At 40.4% G+C, this 23,350-nt stretch overlaps 1 protein-coding gene across 1 annotated transcript in view; it reads right to left on the reverse strand.

Annotated features, from left to right (window-relative positions):
• CARPB (Carbonic anhydrase-related protein B) overlaps window positions 1-23,350 on the reverse strand; it is a 773,283-nt gene that overhangs the window by 725,359 nt on the left and 24,574 nt on the right. The gene's annotated exons all lie outside the window — the stretch shown is intronic.

Raw genomic sequence — 23,350 nt, forward strand, 5'->3', positions numbered from 1 at the left:
TTCTGAACGCATACAGCTAATTCACTTAAATCGCCGGAAATTGCATTAAAAAACACAATATGTATAAAAAACAATATGTGACATTAATTATTGGCGATTTCTGCGGCCAAGTACCAAGTTAGGTAGGACCCTCGAAAGTCCTAACCGGAATCTTCACTCGGGTTTGCACTGAAAGGCATTACTCATGGTAAATAACTATAATGGCACCTATTTCATTTTCATCGGGTATTACTTTTTGGTAAAAAAACACTCTACCCTTAAACCTCTCTCAATTAGGTAGATAGCTTTATTCCGTCACATTTACACTGATATAAGATATAAAATGAACAATGTAGAGTATTACATCAGGTAAGTATAACTGTACTCAAAACGTTACAAAATTTAATTTGACATCAAATGTCGATAAGCTAAATTAATAAAAATTCATGACCTTATACATTAATACCAAAAGTATGTATCAGAAATTCCAAAAATTTATAAATGCGAACGATCCCTGAGTGAATTATAAACTTTAAGGCGCATTAGCGGACATTTCCTGACTCTGGATTTGATTTGATTTAGTAATTAAGAAAAACAATTTATTCATCACTGACCGGTGAATATTAACTTGCTTTTTACCTTTTCTTTAACGTAATCTATCAACTTTGTCTTTTAATCAGCAAAAAAATCTCTTTCCACAGTTCTGAGTGTTGGAGTTACGGCTATTTGCCATCGTCTCGTGGCAAGGATAGCTCCAGCTCTCGACCGACGATTTTAATAATCACCGTCACGCAACTCAGCATTAAAGACGTTATTTTCGGTGTAATGGAGCAACAGGAAGACAGGGCGATATCATCGGCGGAAGGAGGGGAGGGTAAGGAAGACAGTCCACTCCAAACTACACTCAACCGTCTCACCGTAACCTTATTGACCGCCCCCATCCAATTAGAGCGAGTTCTCGAACCGCGAGCTCTCTTGTGTAATGAATGGGACCATCTATCGACATCTTGTTATATCGTGTGCCCCTTGTGTTCCTGCAGATTATTTTCTCAAGAAGTAAGCAAAATTTCCGTATTTTTATTCGCCAAACCTCTTAACCACTTTGTTCAAGAATTATTGTTGAGTAACGTATGAACGTAAAAGTTAAACCTGTAAGTTAACGTGAATGTATATTGTTCAACTTTAAATTCAATCTCAGAAAAATATGTATATATGTATGTATATAGGGTATATGATGTAAGAATTTCAGGTCATATTACAATAAAGAAAATATTAAGGCTGTGGTAATCTCCCAGTGGTAATACATAATAATATTACTCTTGAATTATTCACATGTGCGAGTAGATAGGGAATTGAGTGGGCGAAAATATAATTGCCAACCATAATGTAGAATTAATTATTTGCAGGAATAGTTAGATAAATGAGTGAGAGGATGTTATATTTATTAAGAAAATTAATTTTAATTTACTATAACATGATCACATGGGCATGTACATATACTCTCATCATCATATCATAGCAGGAGAAAAATGATATTTGCATATATACTCGAATTCCCCTGCAGTTATTTTCTTATTGCTTTGTTTCTTTTAACTGACCATAATGGTCTGTTGTCGATTTCCTCTGGAGTATTTCCGTAAAGTCGGAATTAGTTAAATCTCACTCAATATTTGGTATACTTATAGATAGGTTTTACACTTGAATCTATTATATTTCTACATATACTGTCAAAAGCAAAATCCACAAATGACTTTAATCGAGTCAGCGAATAAAGATATATATTAATAAACGTAAGCAAATATTAATTAAACCATAGAATGCAAGCATAAAATTTCCATTTATTCTCAAAGAATAAATGACAGTACACTATCCCAATTGCATGAATAATTTTCATGACTTTAACAAATGACAAAATCTTCGTAACTCTGTTTTCTATAGTACTTTACTTAAAAAATAACAATGCTGAAGAAAATGACTACAGTTTGGCTGCTGAAAATAATTCCTTAACTATTGGTTATCCTTGTTAATTATGGATTTCCAGAGTAAAATTGAGAGGAGCTCCGGATGTGTGACAATCATTTGCATATCGGGAAGAGCGAAAGGGTAGGTTGAATGACAAACGCCAAATGGTAATGTCGGCGAAGAAAAAGAAACCCATTCGTTGCTCCCCTCAGAGGCTCCGCATAAAATACGTTACACCGATTCCGCCTGATGCTCCGCATGACTCACGCAAATTAGTGCAATATTTCGCCGAGAGCCCGCGGAGCAGCGCCCAAAGCGGCAGACCCCGTGATAAAGGGAGAGGGGGTTGGGAGGGAGCGGGGAAAAAGTGGAGCAGGCGGAACACTAAGCTGAGCGCGGAGACATGACGAACCAAATGCTAATTTTCCATCCGCTGGAGTCCTTGTCCTCGACTCTTTTAACAACCGTGACACAATCGCACCAACAGAATCTCGTCTCCGCACCGTCTTCACCGTCTCGTGTCGCAAAAAAAAGGGAGGAGGGGCAACGGATGGGGGCAGGGGAGGGAGGAGAGCGTGGGACGTGGGGAGGTGGAAATCCGACTTAATCAGAGGCGGCGAGGAGAAGAACTCCCGAGGAGGCAGGTCTGTTTGCCGCACGGGGGGAGGGGAGAGGCAAGAGGAAAGGGAGGAAGATGGGGGGGGGGGTCAGGAGGAGGTCCGGAAAGAGAAGAAATGACTTGATCAAGATCTCAGATGTCTGTCGCTCCCGTCTTTTCGGGTGGGTTCGGGTGGGGGTCGAGGGAGACGAGAGGTGGGCAGGGGCGGGGAGAGTGTTGGGCGGGATGGGAGTCGGTGGGCGGAGAGGCATCGCCAGGCTAAACACGGATGGATGGAGGAGGGGGTGGGAAAGCCACCCTATACGTGAGGCGAAAGGACAAGGAAGAAGCAGGTGGAATGAGTGATGGACTCTCATTTCACGACGGGGAAGGGAAAGAAACGGTGAGGGGAGGGGAAGAAAGCCTTCCGATCGCATTTGCCGGCGGCATCTTTGGCCGCAGGGTGGATTTGGGAGGGAGGGGGTCGAGGGGAGGAGGGATCACTCACTATGAACCCCTTGCACACCCCCTCCGCATCTCGCCGAACCCCTCCCGTTGAGAGAGCGGGGAGGATACGAGGAGGGAGTTGAATTTGTAGGGAGGGTGTCGAAAGACATCCACGCCTTCGAAATGGAAGACGTGGGAGGACATATGCGGTCTGAAGACGGAAAGAGAAGAAGACGAGGGATTCTATGCATATTTATAAATATAAATATATATATAAATATATATATATATGTATATATATATATATATATATATATATATATAATAAACGTAATAAGAAGAGAGACGTGAGGGATGGTTTTGTTTAGCTGCGAGGGTGAACTTGGGCGGAGCGGGGCTGGCGAGCGGGGGAATTCGGGAAAGGGGGCTGAAGGGGGGATGAAGGGAAAGAGACGGCAGTAATGAAGGCGTTAACGACAGATTTAACGAGCCACCTCGCGGCGCGAGGAGGAGGCACGAGGGGGCGAAGAGGGCGTGGGTGGGCGGGGTATGGATGATTCGAGTTGCCGCGGGAAGGGGAGGGAGAGGCTGGTCGCGTAAGCGCTCGTCTGAAGGGACTCGGGCTGTGATGTATAAAGCTTTGGAGTAAATGAGGGCGCGAATGGGAGGGGAGGGAGGGGGTGGGGGGCGGAGTGAGGCCAGGCGGGGGGTGTTGTTGGGTGGGGATGATGAACGTGGTGGAAATGAGAGGGGAGGAAAAATGTTGATGGTTCCCGCGCTGGAAATGAAAAAAATGAAACAGGCCCTCCTAATTTTGGACGGTCGCATATTCTTTACAGATAATGGGGCCAGGTATGAGTGTGGCGTGGGAGCGGGAGGAGGAGTTGGGGAAACGGCAGGGAAAGTGCCGTAAGGGGTGAGAGGGAGGTAGCGTACGTAGCGAGGCCGAAAGGGGATTGATGTGGGGAGAGTGTCCCTTGAGGGGGGAGTTGGGGGAAGCCAGAGGGGGGGGAGTGGGGATTGTTTGGAGGAGATCCGTCGCCGAGGAAAAAGAGTTTCGCGGACGACGGAAGGGTTTCTTTCTCGCAAATTGCTTAATATATCATTCCTTTCGTGAGTGTTTCTTGATAAATGCGAACCAACGACTTAGAAGGCAACGCATGGGAAGGAGGTTGGGTGTCCTAAAGAATATCACCTTCTGTGTTTGTGTATTCAAATTGTATCTCTGAGAATTTTTTTTCTTCTCCGTGAGAGTCCATAGCGTTCAGCTTAGTCGGAATCTACTGGAATGGAAATTTTTCAGCTTGATTTGAATTCTTAAGAGAAATTCTGCGGATATATATCTACTACTTCCCAAATAATGAGAAATCTTTGGTAGCTTAGAAGTACGAAATTAACCCCACGCTGATTGAAGAGATTTGGGTTAACCCGGCAGTGAATGCAGTCACGATTTGCGGAAACGCTAAAAAAATATATATATATATATATATATATATATATATATATATATATATATATATATATATATATATATATATATATATATATATATATATATACACACACACACACACACACATATTTGAAAGCAGTTCACCACAGGCTTTTCTCATTAATAGGAAACACTACAAGAGTTCTCTTCAGTCAATTTTCCATATATAGCCACTTTGATGTATCATTAGTGAGAATGATTCCAGTGGGATTTGGGTGTAATGATCCGTTCATATATTTCGTTGATAAATAATTGATTCTTCATCTCCATTAAAAAAGACAAATTATACAACTGCATTATAATTACATTATTTCACCAATACCCTTCCAAGACTTTTCTCTTTTACTTCCGTTAACCCAAGAGTAAAGTTTATGGCTATGAAAACAGTGTTATGAACGAAAATATATCTAAATATCGACGCAGCTATCAATTATTCGCAAATAGTAACAGAAGAAATCTATGCTTTTATTAAAGATGTTTATTTTAGGCATCAATAAGCATGCTTGATTATTTAAATATTAGGGCTTTCTAGTGTTTTGACGACGATTATGCGACAAGATTTTCTCATATGGAATGTGTAAATCTGCTCCTGCTAGTTTCTGATAACTTCATTTGTATTGGGATGTAGATTTTGATTCTCTATCCATATTAACTGTCATAAATGTTACTCCTTCAAAGTTTTTTCTCTAAAATATTTCCTCCCGAGCTCTCATACATTCTATCCTCACCATGCTGTACAATATACCTTGTTTTGTTTTTATTCCCTTACCATTGCACTGATTGATTGCTGCAAATGTTAAATACCTACTTAGTTAAATTCTTGTTCGAGTGCATGCCTCTCCCCTCACTACACAGTCTTTAATTGTATCATCTCAATATATCTTACATCCCTTACGAGGGCGGTTCAATAAGTACCCGTGTTAGAAATGAAGAAACCATTTTTTCAAAAACATTTTTATTTTATTTTTCAACTTAGTCCCCTTGTAGAAAGATACACTTCTCCCAACGTTCCGGCCATTTTTTTAACCACTCCAAAAAATAGAATTTGTCGAACTCTCCAAAATACGCCTCTGTCTAACTTCCTCGTTTGAGCTAAATTTTGTCCCGCGAGCCATTTCTTCATGTTAGGGAATAAAAAAAGGCACGGGGAGCCAGATCGGGTGAATACGGGGGGTACGGCAGCAATTCATAACACAGTTCATGCAGTTTTCGAAGTTGACAGCCGGATCAGCTTGTTGTCCACCGTGAGCAATCGCGGCACACATCGGGCCGACAATTTTCTCATCCCCAACTCAATCATGTAAAATATTAATTGCCTTTCCGCGAGTTCCTGACCAAACACCTGGTGCTAACGCTGCCCAACCACCTCTTTAGTCCTGACGTCACCCAAGCAGACTTCTTTTTGTTCCTTTGGATTAAGACAGCTCTGAAAGGAATCCGTTTTCGTCCATTGAAGAGATCCAATCAGCTGTGACGAAGACCTTGCGAGAGGTCGCCGAAGACGCCTTCCAGAGTGCGCACCCCGTCATGGCAGAGTCACTGAAGAAATGTGTAGACGCCCAAGGATCGAACTTAGAAGAATTTTAAGTGCTTGTGCAAATCTGTTCAATAAAGTACTTTCAAAAATAATTTCATTACTTTCGGATCGCACCCTATATCAGCATAACTTGGGAAAACTACAAATAAGCGAATGCATGTAGTGCCCCCACATTTCAAATTAACATCATAGAGAAATCTAGAGATTGCAAGTTGAAGTAAGTTAAATACATGTTTAGTCTCAAGACTGGAGAATATTATACGAGCATTTGACTCAAACGAGGAAATCACTCATTCTAGAACTGGCGAAAATTACAGAAGAGAGCTACCTGATACTTAAAAAATCTATAAAAGAGGAAAAAGCATTGTGTAGTTATGAGGTTAACTGTCGTGGGATGTCGTGGTAATTTGGAAGAGTCAGCGCTTGGTGAGCTTTATCACAGTGATTTCGTACTGTTTAATGGCACTCTTGAGTGTTAAGCGTCGCACAGAATCGACATCTCAAAGAACACTTGCATGACGAGTTATTTTTCCTTCTTGAATATTTCTCAACCGCAACCAAGAGAGGTAAACACCAGCAAATTATGTGCCTAGTGCATAGCTTCCCTTTCCGACTTCTCCCTTGACCGACCGACCCGGTGCCCTCTGTAACACGCACTGGCGGTGGATATACTCTACCCCACGTCTTTCACCTAGATCCTTAAATACCATACTTAAAATAGTGTTCAATTAGTAGACATCAATTTAAAAAACAGGAGTCGAATGGTAACAGCCTTTCGTATGCACGTAGATCTGAAGAGCCGTGAAGATCTAGGAATTTCACTTTTGCCAATAAATGGTGAAGTGACATTCCCGGGGATGGTGTGGTGGCTATCGTACTGGCTTCCCAGAAACAGGGTCCAGGTTCAAATCCCGGCGGTGGTGAATAATTTTCAGTAGTATCTCGATCCCTACCTGAGCTACGTTGTAGAGGACTAATGCCGACGCCGGTTTTCTCACCACCCTTCATCCTTTCCTTTCCATCCCTAATGGCGCTGCCTGATCTCAGCTGTCGATCGCCTCCCCTAAATACTACTATCGTGAGATTCCCGAAGTCATCTTTAACTGCCATACAACTCGATGTGCCCCATATTTTATGGTATCTACCAATAGTCGGTCGGTGCATCGTTACTCATCTTAAATCCATTCATACTCTATAGTGTAATAGGTATATTTCAATATATACACACCTTAAGATGACATTGATAATAGATAAGTTCGTGAATTACTTTTCAGCGACATTTTATTTCGGCGATAGCATTTAGAATTAAGATTCGTTTCAGTTTTTTCAATACATCATCTCAATATGAGTATGTCTAGGCAGATAGCCGTATCTAAAATTGCATAAATTATTATAAATACTAAAACTTTCATTTGGTAATACATTCTTTACCACCACATGCTTATACTTATATAATCTCCAAGAGCTCATATTACTTAGAATAACTGAAAATTATTCTGCATACTAAAAGCAATATTTCGGTTATTTCATTTATGGTTTAACTAGATAAAAATAATCTATTAAATCTTCAGATTTTTTACTGTACGAAGGTGGTCTGAAGAGTTTCCGACCTAACAAAGATATAAGATATTTTTTTCTGAAATTCGGAAACTTTCCAGACCACCCATGTATTATTGATGTAATGTATACTTATGTGATACGTGACGCATGAAACACGTGGAATTAAATTTTGATTCGGTATGATGAATGAACAGCATTTCAAATGTATAAGTGATAAATGTTAGATGGCTGTCAACGAAATTGCCTTTTTCTTTTATTAGTGCTTAGTTTGCTTAGTGCTTATTAGTGATTAGTACTTAGAACATCTGTATTTTTGATTTCCCTCTGTAATTGTGTTAACTGTTATACTCTTGTCCAAAGAAATGCAAAAAATTAATAAAAGGAGAGAAATAGTGATTAAATAAGTATTTTGGTCAATTACTAGTGAATGGCAGATGTCGCAAGTGTTAATGGCTGTTTCATGGAATGGAAAATTAAAATATTTTAACACAAAAATATTTTTTTCGTATCTCATGTTGATTTATGTTAATTCTAATATATTTTAATAGACGTTTTTCAGGTCTAAACATTTAGATATTATTTAAATCCCATAGTATTTTATTCGTGGACATTTTATTTGCAAATCTATAGAAATTGTGAAATTGCAGATAATGCAAAGCCCCAATTTATTTTTACCAGAATTTTTTCTCAAATGATATCAGCTTTAGGCAGTCACTGGAATCTAAGATTGAAATTAGGTCCTCAAACATCGAATACCTATATAATAACGAAATAAAATCTTTTATCGAATTTCTTTTAGATTTTCTAGGAATGGGCGAAATAATATCCGAGCTAATATTTGTTCCGACTTTCATACCGACACTGTATTGTGTGCCGATTTTTCAACAAGTACGTATATCCTACCAAATCAAGTACATCATGCCCTAGTTTGTATTGAAGGCATTAAAATGCATAGTGCATTTAAGAAAACCCATGGTGAAATATTTAGGGTAGTACGGAAAATTACAGTTAAAAAATTATTTCCTCATTCCGTGTGGTGATTTTTTAGCGGTTTGAATTGTCCCTCAATCATAATATAATCGAACCCAGGACATCGGTGTGGAAGACTGAGGGTGTCAAATGTCGAATCAAGCCAGCACCTTATCCGGAGAAATTAATTCCGCTAGAATTGAGCCACTTAAACCCCTATTTATCGGAGGGTTGAGTCGCTTCCACCACTGAGCCACCACACTGAGACCACCGATCTGCTCGGAAGAGGGAATGGGACGAAGACCCAAGGTGCTCGGGGGGGGGGGGGATTTGGGAGTGAGGAAACAGGAAGGGAGGAAGGGAAGGCGGGTGATGGGGGAGGCAGGCCTTTCGCGGGGTTTGGAGCACGCGGGAGCTGTTTTTGATAGGTTCGGATGTGTATTAATGGAGGGCGATGTCGCAGGCGTTTAAGCCGCCACCTCGTCTCCCTCCCACCCTCCTCCGCTTCCAGTCGCCGAGTTAAGGGCGCTCGTTCACCGAGGGGGTGTATTTCGGTGGGGCGGGACCTGTTCCCATCCACGCTTGGTATTTGCTCGTCCCTCCACAAAAGGTAAAGTGGAAGTGAGAGAAAAATAATGTCCTTTTCCTCAATAAAAGTCTTCTGGCAGTAAAGAAATATTTTTTTATGCCCCAAAGATGAGAGTTTTTTTTCGCAAACGATGAGCGGAAGAAGGTGATGATGATGTCATTTGAAAAGGAAGCAATGATCCGTCAAATAAGCAGGGAGGGAAAGGAAAGGTGGTTTTTCAAACCTCTCGTAGGTTTAATTCATGTCTTTTCTAAAATGTTTTTACAACGTACTGGTCGTGTGAAAGTCGGAATGAATTTCCACTTTCATTTTTCTTTTTTATGTTTTGAAATGAAAAGACATTCCAACTTGAAAGGTTTTCATTATAAATCCACCAGAAAAACTGAGGGCTGAACCTTATTATCTCCGAATTTGGTTTTCGCTATATGATATTTTAACATTTTCCGACATTAAATTTTACTTATATTCATTTTTCAGCTTAAACACTTTTCAATGACCAGTTGGTCACTCATTCCAAATCCATTCCAGATTGTGTTGATAATCAGTGAGAAATGGGTGACACGCGTTTGAAATATACTTCACAATATAATTAAACTTATAAAACAAATTAAGATTAAGTCTTGGATTCACAATCAGAAAACGTTAGTCTGTTTGAATTTCTGACAAGACTATCAATTTATGAACAAGAATTAATTAAAAATCATTGGAAAGGAAATCAAAAAAATAAAAAATATTTATTTGTGTTAAAATGCTGTTGTCTTGTCAAAACTTTTCACTTTAATGCATAGCTTCTATCAGCAAATACATACTAGCCTACCACACCAACGAAATCATATTAGAAGAAGATTACAAAAGCATTACCTTTTAATATTTATTGTTACTTTAAGAAAAATTATTGTTCCCTAACGGTCTTTGAAGAACCGAGACAAAAGTGAATTCTGTCGCTAATGAGATTTCTTTAAAACGATGTCATTTCATCAAAGAGAATCTTAATGTTACGTATTTTAGTGGGATCTAGAACAGCTGTCAAGGCATGCTTTTCAAATCATCACACGGAGTGCCAGATTTTTATATACTGGACTGTTTTCGTGCTCTGCAGAGTTAGGTTACTTGAAATATTATTATGGAAATCACAGGAATATTCGAAAATTCGGCTACTAATCCAACAAGCAATTATTGCGAGCGTCAATCATTTGCCGCACTTCATTGCCTTAATTTCAACGAGTGCCATTCCAACAAATAACAAACTTCGATGAATACAGTACCAACAAGTGCTTCCGATAGACCGTATTATTTTTATTCGAGAGGGCGAAGGATAGAATCCTGTCTGGAATCCAGCTCCAATGGCGTCGTTCCCGACCCTAGCAGTAACGTAGCCGTCCGTGAATAAGGAAAAATCGTAAGAATTCTCGCATGGTAAAGGAAGTGGGGGCTTGCTACGACGTCATCTCGATCCTTATCGTGGGGAGGAGGGGCGGCGGGCCCGGGCGAAATTTCTAATATTATAGTCACGCTCGAGCAGCAATATTCACGAACGCCTCCGTACAACCCAAACTCGCGGGAGAAACTCTCAACACGAGCCCAAAACTTTGATGGGCGGTCTTAAGGAACCTCTTACATTTGAGAAAAAAAGTCACCGGCTAACACCTCAGACGGAACGCCAAAATCGTCCCCGTTTTTTTTCCTGTATTTTTTTCGACTCTTTGTGTTTTTCTTTTATGACTACCCTTTTGTTCTCTCACCCGAGATCTCTCTTTGTTTTTCCCTCTGCTGCATTGTGAATTCCTTTTCTCCCTTCCTCCAGAAGCTATTTTCTCGCCCGTTCAATTACTTCTCCCAGTGGCTTGTAAAAGGTCCGAGCCAATTTTAGATCTCCTTATAATTGGATGCGGAATTCTTTTTGCTTGAGATGAAAATCGTAATAGAACTAATTTCATTCTGTCTTTTTTCATACCTCAATGACGTTTATCTTGATTTAATTTAATTAATGTCATTATAATTGTCGGCACGACCGTACAAGTAGCAATTTGTCAAAGCGTGAGCCGGTATTATGGGTAGGTTTCAAATCGCTACGTCGATAACTGAAAAAAGTCTAGATTTATAATTTTTCTTTCTTCCTAAATTTGTTTCTCCTCGCGATTCTCTTCAATACATGATTGTCCAAAGCAGATAAAATATATATGAGATGTTGGTAAATCTTAGAATTTAGCATTGCAAATAAGTTATCATTTTAATAATTTTTACACTTTATAATATAGCTTTTAAAGAGAGATTTACGATACTCTTTTCCCAAAATACAATTTAGAAGCCTCAATGGAGACAGTTATTTTGTTTCGTTTATATTTTCAATGAATCTATTATTTCAAAGAAATGTTTTAAAAAATATTTTCAGCACTCATTAGTTTCAATCAGGCGAAATCAAATGTTTGGTACTACCGAAAACTCATGTTAAATGTAAACTTGGCGGTATGGCAGGAATAGAAAGATTAATATTCTTCAATCGGTTATGGGAGTACATAATTATTTAATGCTAATGGTTTTCATTTCCATTTAGACAATATGAAAGAACTTCATATTTCTGATTAATATGATTGCTAAGGAAACTATGAATACGTGTTGAGTATTCTTTTCAAATAGGCTTTTCTTAGTTCATTAATTGATTAAATTACCTTGAGGGCGTCCATATGGCTATGTGGCTCAACACAAACACTAGAATTAATAAGGAGTTTTTGTTCTTAAAAGTCATGTCCTCTTTAAATAAAATAATACTCCCTGATTGGAGTTAGCTAAAAATATTTGTTAAATACTGGGGAGGGAGAATCTAATTAAAACATTAAAAAGTAAATGTTATTATATCGAAACTTATTTATTACAAAATTTTCTCACTTTTTATTGTTTTCAGGTGTAGTCTCAAAGGCATTTATCGGACGAACTTCAATGCTTCGTAAGTCCACGGATACTTCTGGGAAGACCATGACTTAAATTGCTGCGAAAGTCTCTGGTGAGACTACTGGTGTACCTGTTTTGGTCGATGTGAGTCTGTTAAATATGTAACGGATTTTAGGACTTTTATAGTCGCCAAACAACTGCTTGAGTGAATCACCATTGTAAATGTCCATTCATCGATGAATGGTGATATTTTCGACCCTTTAATGACTCAGGAAACGAAGGAGAACAATACCTTCGTAGTGCATTTTGAAAATAAAACCGCCATGATTACACTAAACAATCGCCCCATCCTGCTAATCTCCAAGCCTATAAATGTTGTAAACTAACAGGAAATTTAATTGAAATTTAAGCACCAGTGCTATGAAATTTGATCATAATATAAGGAGATTCACTTGACTCAGCCTCGAATCAAATCATTGGTTGATATATATGTCGTCGTAAGCATTATGTTCTAGCATGGAAATCCCAAATAAGGGCGCTGATAATTACTCCAAATAATTCCACAGACGTGAAGGTTACATATTAGGAAGGGAATTTTGTACTCAGAATGTAATTGATCTTAAATTGGATTTATTTACAAATATAAATGAAAACATTTACCTATACTTTATCCTGATAAATACCTTTTTTCATCAGGAAGCGTATTTTTACTACTTATTATCACTTTGGTGATGCGAATTTGTTTTTCAATCTCAAATCAAAAAATAAAATTCTACGCTTTTTTCTAGCTAGGATAAAGAGAACATATAAATGGTAACATAAAAAGATAAAGAATATGGAGACAAATTTGATAAAACGTTGCGACACAGTGTTACCAGTCCTTTCTCAAATGAGGGTTCTTTGATGGTAGTGGAAATGAGTTTCAATTTTATTTGACTTCCTGATGTTTTGTGTGCTCTTCATGACACCTGTGTTTACAGTAGTTAGTATCTGGACTTTCAATCAGGCTTTCCTGGGGTCAAACCACAACGGTTGACGCAATTCCTATGCCAAGAACGAGAGGAATTTCGAACTATGTGCTTTTGGTGCATAGTAGGTAACTAATTTACGGTGTTTAGGTCTATATTTAAAATTTTTTTTGCTTCAGTCTCTTGAATAAGAGGCAATTTGTTTGAAAACCTTATGCGTGTGTTCACAATACTGAGGCATAAAAGAGAAAACATGCTAAAATATTCTTGACCTCTTTGGCAAGTCAGTCATGAACCTGCCATTCAGTTGATTGGTCCCAGTTTCCAGATATGACCATCTGTGAATACGCTGTCAACAGAAATTTCAATTATAAATGACGTAGATTTGAATATAAGCAAATAATCATTCAATATTATATATATACTCATTCAAACACGAAATCCCGCCAAACGGCAAACAAATACTCATTCACATAGATATTATATTTTTAATAGATACATTCAGAAAGGAAAAGGGATAGGAACACATAAAGGACGAACACAGTAGAGGTGGGGAAGGCGGAATCAGGCAAATCACAAGTGTAAAAATATTTCCTAGACAGGGATTTTTCTCTGTATTATTATATATATATATATATATATATATATATATATATATATATATATATACATATACATATACATATACATATACATATATATGTGAGTATATATATATTATATATACATACATACATATATGTATATTTTTTTTTTAAGGTAATCTACCGGTTAAGGTAGGTTTTTCGTTGGACACAACTACCAAACAAATATTTTGTGACTACTAACAAAACACAACCCTAAATTCTACTCTACACCAGGTCCCTCTTCATCTCTGAGTACTTTCTTCCGCCCTTAATCCCGTCCAACATCCCTATCCTGTTCCTTCCCTTTCCTCTTTTGCCCAACATTCTACCCTCTATCACAGTCTTCAACATCCCACTGCCGGTCAACACCCCCTTCATCCTTTTTTCCTGCCTCCATAGGATTGCTCCCAACAAACCCCTGTCCTCGCCCACCATACCAAGTACTTCCTCATTTGTTTTCTTCTCTGTCCATTTCACCTTCTCCATTCTTCTCCACACCCACATTTCAAAAGCCTCCAGTCTACGTCTATCCTCCTGCTTCAATGACCACGTTTCCGCGCCGTACATAGCTACGCTCCATTTCAAAGTTTTTACGAGTCTTTTCTTAACATCCTTACTCAAAGTCCCCGTCATCAACTCCCTCCTCCTCGTGAAAGCCTCTTTGCCTAGCGCAATTCTTCTCCTTACGTCCCTACTACTTTGACCGTGTTGGTCCAAAACACTACCGAGATACGTAAACTGTTCTACCTGCTCTAGTTTTTGCCCTCCTATTTTAATGTTAAGCTTGGCCTTTTTCTTTCTAGAAAATCGCATAACCTTTGTTTTATTAATGTTGATTCTCATCCCATACCTGTCGCACTGAATTTCCAATTCACTCAGCAATGCTTGCAGCCCCTTGGCTGACTGACAAACTAAAGCTTGGTCATCAGCAAACCTAACTGATTTTACGAATTCCCCGCCCACTTTCATTCCTACCTCTAGTTCTTCCCATGCCTCTTTGATCATTTCCTCTGCATACAGGTTGAACAGCAACGGTGATAATGGGCAACCCTGCCTTACACCCCTTCCTAACACTGCCCATCCTGACTCCCCGTTTCCCACCCGCACCTGAGCAGTCTGAGACATGTACAGGTTGCGGATTAGCCTCCTTTCCCTCCAATCTATTCCTATTTTCTGCAGAATACTCATTAGTTTTTCCCAATTCACTCTATCAAACGCTTTTTCGAAATCTACGAAACAGGCAAATACCTCCTAGTTGTGTTCTATATTCCTCTCGATTAATAATGTCATTACTGCAATGGCATCACGCGTACCTCTCCCCTTCCTAAACCCAAACTGATCATCCCCTAAGTAATCATTTGCCCTACTCTCTATCCTTTTGTTTATGATCCTGAGAACAACTTTAGCTGCGTGGGATATCAAACTAATTGTCCTATAGTCCCCACATGACGTGGCCTTTACCTTTTTCGGAATCGGAACTAAAACTGCTCTCACAAAGTCTTCCGGCCAGATTCCCTCCTCATAAATGCTACGGATCAGCCCATATAGCCTCTTCCTCCCACATTTTCCTAAGCATTTTAAAAGTTCCACGGGAATGTTATCTACCCCCACGGCCTTATTTAGTTTCATCTCCCTTAATGCCCTTTCTATCTCATTGTCTAGTATGCCTGGACCTAAGCTGTCTTCCTCTACGTCATTTTCTTTTTCAATGTCTAACTGTTTTGGTCTGAGTTCTTTACTATACAGTTCTTCTATATACTCCTTCCATCTCTCTTGGATCTTTCCTGCGTCAACTATTACCTTACCCGCCTTATCTCTAACTATTAGCATAGCTCTTCCTTTCTTACTTCCCGATAACGATTTAACTTTGCTATACAGCGCACCGATTTCACCCTTCCTCTGGAGACTTTCCATATCCTCGCACTGCGTCTTCCACCATGCTTCTTTTGCCTTATTTGTTGCCCGCCTCAATTTATTGTTCAATTCTTTGTACTTCATTTTGCCTAATTCTGTATTTATATTCTTCCATTTTCGCCGCTCATCCATCTTTGTAATCATCTCATCCGTGATCCATGGTTTCCTAGTCCTTTTAGCGTTAACGGTTCCAATAGTGTCTTTTGCGGCTTTAGACAACCCATTTTTGATCATTTCCCATTTTTCTTCGATAGTTATAAGCCCTTTACCATCCTCCATGATTTTCTCTACCGCCTGTTTGTATTCCTTCTTTTTCAACCCATTTAATGCTTCTACATTCCATTTTCTAACTGGCCGCCCCTGCCTTATCTTTTTGAAACGTACGCTACATTTCATAACAACTAAATTGTGGTCAGAGTCCGCATCCGCTCCCGGAAAGCTGTGGGAATTTATCACACTATTCCTAAACCTGTGTCTAACCAGGATATAATCTAGCTGATATCTTCCTGAGTCACCTGGCATTTTCCATGTATACCTGTGTCTTTTGTGGTGTCTAAACCAAGTGTTGGTGATGACTAACCCCTGTCTCCTGCAGAACTCAACTGCTTTCTCCCCGCGGTCATTCCTCGTGCCCAAACCGTAGTCGCCCACCTCATCACCATCTCTTCCTTCGCCTACCGTCGCATTCCAATTCCCCATCACTATCAAATGTTTCCCTGCAGGAACACACGCGATCATGTCCTCTAACTGATCGTATATCTTATCGACCTCTTCTTCCTCATGGTTGCTCGGTGGCATGTATACCTGAATAATAACTAAGTTCGTCGGTTCTGCTTTTATCTCCACTAGTAGTATTCTATCCGTTACCTGCTCTATGTTGACTACGCTTCTTCCTACCTCTTCATTTAATACTATGGCAACCCCTCGTTGGCTCTCGTCCCCACCGCTGTATATTATTCTATACTTATCACTCCAGTAATCCCCGCTATCTTTCCATCTCACCTCGCATAGACCTAAAATATCTATATTTCCCCTTTCCATCTCTCGCTTAACATTCTCCAATTTCCCTGTCCTCATCATTGTCCTAACATTCCACGTTCCTATTCTAACTAATTTTGTCTTCTTCTCCTGCGTCTTCTGTCCTGCTGCTGCTGGTTTTCCCTTGCAAGGGTTTCGTGGGATGACGACCGCGGAAGCCTTGCCTCCCCCGCTGCCGGGCACGACACACGGCCGATTGGGCCGAGCCTCGTGGTTGCCAGGACTCAAAATATCTCTAATGTCCATCATATTGTTCTAGGGAATGATAATTGAGGTGGTTTCCCATTGCCTTCCTCAATAGTGTTGTTAACGTGACACCATCACTTACTGGCCGCCCCACTGGGGTCAGACGCCATTGCAGCCGCCTCACTGAGGAACAGACGCCTTGTGGACTACCTTTCGTCTGGCTCCTAACCTTCGACCTATCTGGCATGGGTGACCCTACCAGGAGCAATAATTATTACTCCCGCCAGCACAGCTCTAAGGGTAATCGGAACGCACAAGCCCTTCCACCACGTCAAGGTTGTAGTCCGGGGAGGGATATATATATAGTATATATATACAGGTATATGTAAGCACTCACGAGAGCAATATAAATAGCACTTAGAGGGAAAAATAGAAATACTATAAATAGGAAACACGTAAAAGGTCGCTCACATTTAAGAAAGTTTAAGCTTTCTTAACCGTAAGTGTCCCATCGATGATTAAAATGCCCTCACGAGAGCAATATACCTGTAACATTTGGACAGCACAATAGAGCACAAAAATAAAATAGATAAAACGTAAAAGGACACTCACATTTTAGAAAGTTTGAGCTTTGGGTCTTCTCTTAGGCCTTCTTCAGGTCAGACTCACTTCACCGCACTCAGACCTTTAATGTTATATTTTTAATTTATGTGCTCTATTCTACCGTTCAAATGTTTATATATATATATATATATATATATATATATATATATATATATTTATATAAACACACACACACGCGCGCGTGTTTGTGTGTGTCTGTGCGTGTGCGGATGAGTTTCTTTCTTTATCCCGTTGAGAAAGGTGGTTGGGCCACCGAAATGCGTATTCAAAAGACAAAACTGAGAGTCCCTCTCTATTTTGTGCACCCAAGACTTATTTAGCATTGCATTGTAGTAAATATGTGTGCATGTTTAATTATATAATACAGGTACGAGTGTAGTAAAATCATGACTTGAAACTTTCTACATTTTGGGGCTTTCGTCAGCGGAACACTTCCTTCTGCAACATCCGTGTTTTTCCCGTTAAACGCTTATATGTATTCCTCCCTTAATATTTATGAGAAATTTGCAGTGTTCTGTGAATCTAAATTCGAATAAGTGGCAGGTAAGGCATTGGATGTTTTTGAGGAATTAACATACCGAACACCATCCGTCCAGATCCTGAGGGCAGATAGATATAAGTAAGAGTGGACAGAATTTTTGCGGTGTCGCTGGCCATTCGAGTTTAGTTCCTCTCGCGATGCCTCGTGGGCGTTACCACTTCCCCCCCCTGGCCCCTTGTACGTGTTGTATACTCCTCTCACGTGGTCACCCTCAAAACCGAATTTGAATTTATAGCCCCGCCCATCCTCTTCTCATGTAAATCGACCTCTCGTGTCCCAAGCGGCGTCACATGGAGGGCCAATCAATCCACCCCAAGCCGACCGTGCGCTTCACCTCCCATTAAGCGGGCGGGCCACTCGAGGAAGCGGCCCGCAAATAATCCGGGCGAAGGGTGGAGGACCTCTTCATGTAAGGCGACCGCCACCCGAGCGCTTCTCGTCACTTCTGTTGCATTGTTTACATTCACGATTTACGGCCGATAAATTATCTGAAGGCGTTTTTTCGTATTAAATTGTGTAAAGGTTCATTCCTCAAGAGATTCTTTCCATTTTTTATTCCCGCTTGGAAGACTCCGGAACTTCTAAAAAGTGGGGACCGGGGCTGAACCGGTTACGGAAATCTGGCTGATTTTCTTGAGAGAATATTTAATTAGTGATTGATTGTTTATTTATATATTTATCAATACAAAATTCTATGATTCAAACCCACGTCATCTGTGTCACAAGATGATATGAAAAAAGCAGTATCAATTAGTTTTTAGTCTTGAGACTGGCATTTATATCGCTAGGAAAAGGTATACAATAAATGGTATGTGGGAAATAGGGGCGAATGGAGGAAAAGATTTTCCCTTTCTATTAGCTATGTATTTGGAATAAAATTGCCCAAGCATCGCTCATAAATGTTGATTTAATGACTACTTTGAGGAAATATCCTAAATTTGGGCGTTTCTTTCATGAAAAAATTTCTTGTAATTCATCTCTTCAAATTGAGACGGGATCCGATGAAAAACTTAACGCGGTAAACAGGACACATTTTGAAATACGTTTGCAATACACGTATATAAATTTTCATTGGGATAAGAATGAGTGTACTGATAAAATTCATTCATGTCCGAGAAAAACTGTGGAAATATAAATATCCGAAATAAATGGAAGGATTTCCGAGATTTACCGTACTCTTTTTTTATAAAATGGCGTATGCACTTGTGGGTTTTTTCGGCCCGGCACTTCAGTTTGAGTTGCAATGTCGAAGCTAAGCTTTCAAAAAATATTTTTTATTTCATAAGAGTTTCTCATTACTTTCGAACATTATATTATTTATGAGGACATTAATGTGGCACACTGCTTAATTTTATTAATGTATCGTGTTCTTTATAACAAATAAGCTCTGAAAAGTAATCATCAAAAATATCAAATTTCTTTTGCTTCACTTGAATTAATTGAAGACTTTTTTTAAATCATCTGCATGTGTATCAAATGACCCATGATTAAATGCGATATTCCAATAAGTAGCCTTTGGTGACGGCCTTTGATCTACAATAGCTATTAGATCATGAAACATAGATATGAACATAAGGACCATGATACACATAACAAATCAAAATGAAAGATATTAAAGATTTTAAAACTCCCTATTCTCGAAGAAAATGGATTCCCATTCTCCTCAACCATTGATATTAGGGAGAGGAAAGCTGCGTCGAAAATTCACGCAGCGACCTAGTGAGGCAGGTCAAGCTGAGAGAAAAAGCGAAACAAATAGTGCCAATGAGGCAGATTTCTAGGGCGCGCCGGCCATGTGCCTCTCGGTAGGTAGGCAGGTAGTTACCGAGAACGGAGCCAGCTGAAATGAGAAAAAAATGTATTTTATGCCGGATAAGACGGAAGGAGTGGGGAGGGTCAAGAAAAAAACATAAAATAGCTGAGGTTAAACGGAAAAAAAGGAAATGGCTGCTTCAGCGAAGAAGTTCCCGCGCAGGGACGAAAGGAGTCGAGATTGGCAAATGGGTGAGCACGCTGCAGGTTAGAAAATGAGCGGAGCGAATACGGGGAGGGTGGGGGAGAAATATGGGGAAGGGCGAAATGATGCCAAGGATAGGGGGCGGGTTTCATTGGCGGATGAAGGAAAATATCCATTGATTATCTATGTTCGCCGCGTGTAAAATAAACCATGCCCGCGATAGATTAAAGATCGGAAAATAAATCGGTAGCAATTACAATACATTTATTGGCGCCTAAATCAATTTGATAATGAGTTAAAACCCAGCTATGAGCGGGTGTTTACAATCATCAGAATTGGTCGTTATAGGTTTACAGCTGACCACAAGAGAAACAACTCCTCGATAAATACTACGGATACATTGAAATAAATGGATTACACCACTGGCAGACTTTCAGGCTACGCCTATCGTAAAATTTACGATCACATCAAACCTACATGTTGAACGCTCCAACTATGAAAAAGCCCGATTTCAACCAAAGGTGAGATTATGTCTACATGGCATTTATCAGAAGGAGCATAAGCAATTCATTTCAAGCCTTTTGCGCCTTTAGGTTTCCCTGATATCGAGCCACCAGAGTTGACAAAACACCCATGGTGGGACTCGAACCCACGACATTTGGAAGAGAAGATGCGCGCTTAACTCAACTAACTCTGTCGCCCGGCAGTTAAATAATCCCGTGCGGCCCCGAGGCGGCCCGCGGTTCATCACGTCGTCGTTCCCCTCGTGATGCTACCCTTAGACGCCCGACTGACTTCTCCGAGTAAAAAATCGGATCGATCAGAAGCATTGATCCGTGTCCGCGAGTATTCCTACCCCATATCCTGGTTCCAGGTGCTCAGTGCGAGGAAGCACCGCCTCCGCGGGGAGGGACGGCGGCCCCCCCGGAGGGAAGTGGAGGCTCGCCATCCCGAGGGCGCCTCTGGCGATTCGGGGGGTTTCAATTGCGGCGGGATCGGGAACGCCCCACCACTCGGGTGCTGAACCACCCCTACCCACTCAGCACCCACACCCTCATTCCCTCCCGCACCCCCAAATTATCCCCCCACCCCCGCATCGTTTCTTCATTTTTTTTCACCCTCCACGCGTCCGTATTTTTTTTCTTTTACACCTCTTGGTGCGACCTCTCCGCACTTCCTCGCACTTCCCCTTCCCCGAGTTAGAACTTTCTTCGCCCCGTCACGTCCGGCTCTTAGGAAGTTCTCTACTCTGGTGGCGATGGAGGAGGAGCCGAAGAGGCATGGTCACGTCCTCCTCCAATTTCGGGACGTTTCGACCCTGAGGGAGTGAGGGGTGCCGGGGGCGGGGGGAGGGAGTGAAGGTGTGTATAGGGTGGGGGGGGATATTTAGGGATTGCATCAGGCGCTATTTCCGCCCCGGGGTGGGATGAGGGGGAGGCGGGCTTATGTTTATTAAAAAAAGAAAGCGGAGGAAAAGGAGAGCGAACAACTCAGGCGTGAAAAAAGGGGTCGAGGGCACGCAGTGAGGATTCCAGCTTCTTGTGGACTCCAACCGCATTTAACCGGGAGAACCCTTAGATGCGCTTTTCCATTGGACGTCAGCAATTATCTATTCGTCGATTCGGGACTGCGGTGGAAGCAATTAGTGGGCATTTCATTCCTTGCATTCGTTTCTTCGCCTGCTCTAACGTATCATTAAATGCAAATCTCTCATAACCGCACGATATTGAGGAAAGCACGCGCATATTATAATAGTTTACTCCTTTAATTGTCGCTTATTTTATGGTAAAAACAGCGATATATGGTGTTTTTTTAATACGTCTCCGTCGGGATTGCAAGAATAAGTCATATTAAAATTATTTGTATACTTTTGAGCACAAATACATACATTCATTCATACGAAGGTGGTCTGAAAAGTTTCCGATTTCAGAAAAAATGTCTTGTATCTTTGTTAGGTCGGAAATTTTTCAGACCACCCTCGTATATATGTATACTCCTGTTTAAATATATATTAGTGGATCAAATATTCATCCGAGTATTATAGTCAGGGGATTGCAGGATTAAGTTACCGATCGAATGCGCGATCCGAATGTTTCAGCGGAGTTTCCAGCAACATTTGAAGTGCTTTCTTATCGAGTCCCCGGGGGAAAAAATGAGTCAACCCAGCAAACTTTAATGCAATTCATTCGAGAGTGCCATATTCCTATTTTAGTGTTGAAAGGTCGAGGCATTTAGATGAAGAGCGCATGCTATGAGCTGGCTTTCTGCTATTGGTCGTCGTCGCGTCGCACGATCACATACACGCCAGCTGCAAACTGCGCACAGTAAATCCGCAAACACCCCACCAGTGCCGGTGGTGCATGATAAAATTAGGTGGCGGTAACCAGCTGCCCATTAACGCTGGCACCAATCGTAAAACAGGCCTTCAAATAAGCATTTACTCGTGACTCTAAGTCCTTTGATCGTCAATTCTGCTTGATAGGCCACTATTCAAACATTTTGCTAGTTAGAGTCCGGTTGAACGTCATGCGCTGTCAGCTACAAGTGGAACTGTTGGAGAAATATTCAAGCAACTTCAAACAGCGGCAGGGACTCCTCCCACTGCTCTGCCTTCGAGGCGTGTGCACACAAGGAAGTCAAAGCCAGTATGCATATTTTTTTTGCTAGCGAGGAAATACCACTTCAGCTCAGTGAAGACAGGTGAAGCGTGCACTGAATGGTATTAGGTGCAATGATCGATAATTTTCTTCAACCCTTTCATCTTTAATAAAAATAGTCGTGTAATAACTCACTTTCTGGATATTTAATTTTTTTAAATAAGGAAACGACATTATTTTACAAGTCCTCCATTAGACCTACAATTACTTCAAAAATACGATGGATTACAGATTCAAAATTCATGGAGCATAATTTAATATAACGTGGCATATTTCAAACAACTCCTATGGCCGTAAATCACTTCAAGACTCGAAGCACGTTGAGGCTTAAAATTCATGCAAAAAACTAACTATTTACTTTAAGGTTCTACAGGATTAAGTGATTTTTCCATCTAATTTATAGTGCATGGTTAAATGAGTAAAATTAAGATGTGTTTTATGAGCTCTTTCATTGCTTAAACCCGATAACTTGAAGCAATGTAGCACCAATGTTAACACCAAGGGTTTTATTATAATATTTGGATTTTAAAAATTTGAAGTAATTCGTATGGATACACTTTAATGAATATATTACTAAGTATGATCATATTTTTATATTGAAAAAAGTTTTTTGATAAGGAAGACTCTCTCCCTCGATCAATGTCCAAAGATCTGTCACAAAATCTCGAGCATCACAGTCACCCAGACCACTGCGGAAGAGCGTACAACTGCCCGTGTTATAACTATGAAAGCATATGAAAATGTTTGATATTAGTTGACGATAAGACTTTCCCATTATTGGAATCGAGTGAGCGAATCTCCCAATTGACCTAATTAT

Source organism: Hetaerina americana, unplaced genomic scaffold (genome assembly GCF_022747635.1).
Source record: "Hetaerina americana unplaced genomic scaffold, ioHetAmer1.1.p SCAF_8, whole genome shotgun sequence".
NCBI classification, from domain to species: Eukaryota; Metazoa; Arthropoda; class Insecta; order Odonata; family Calopterygidae; genus Hetaerina; species Hetaerina americana.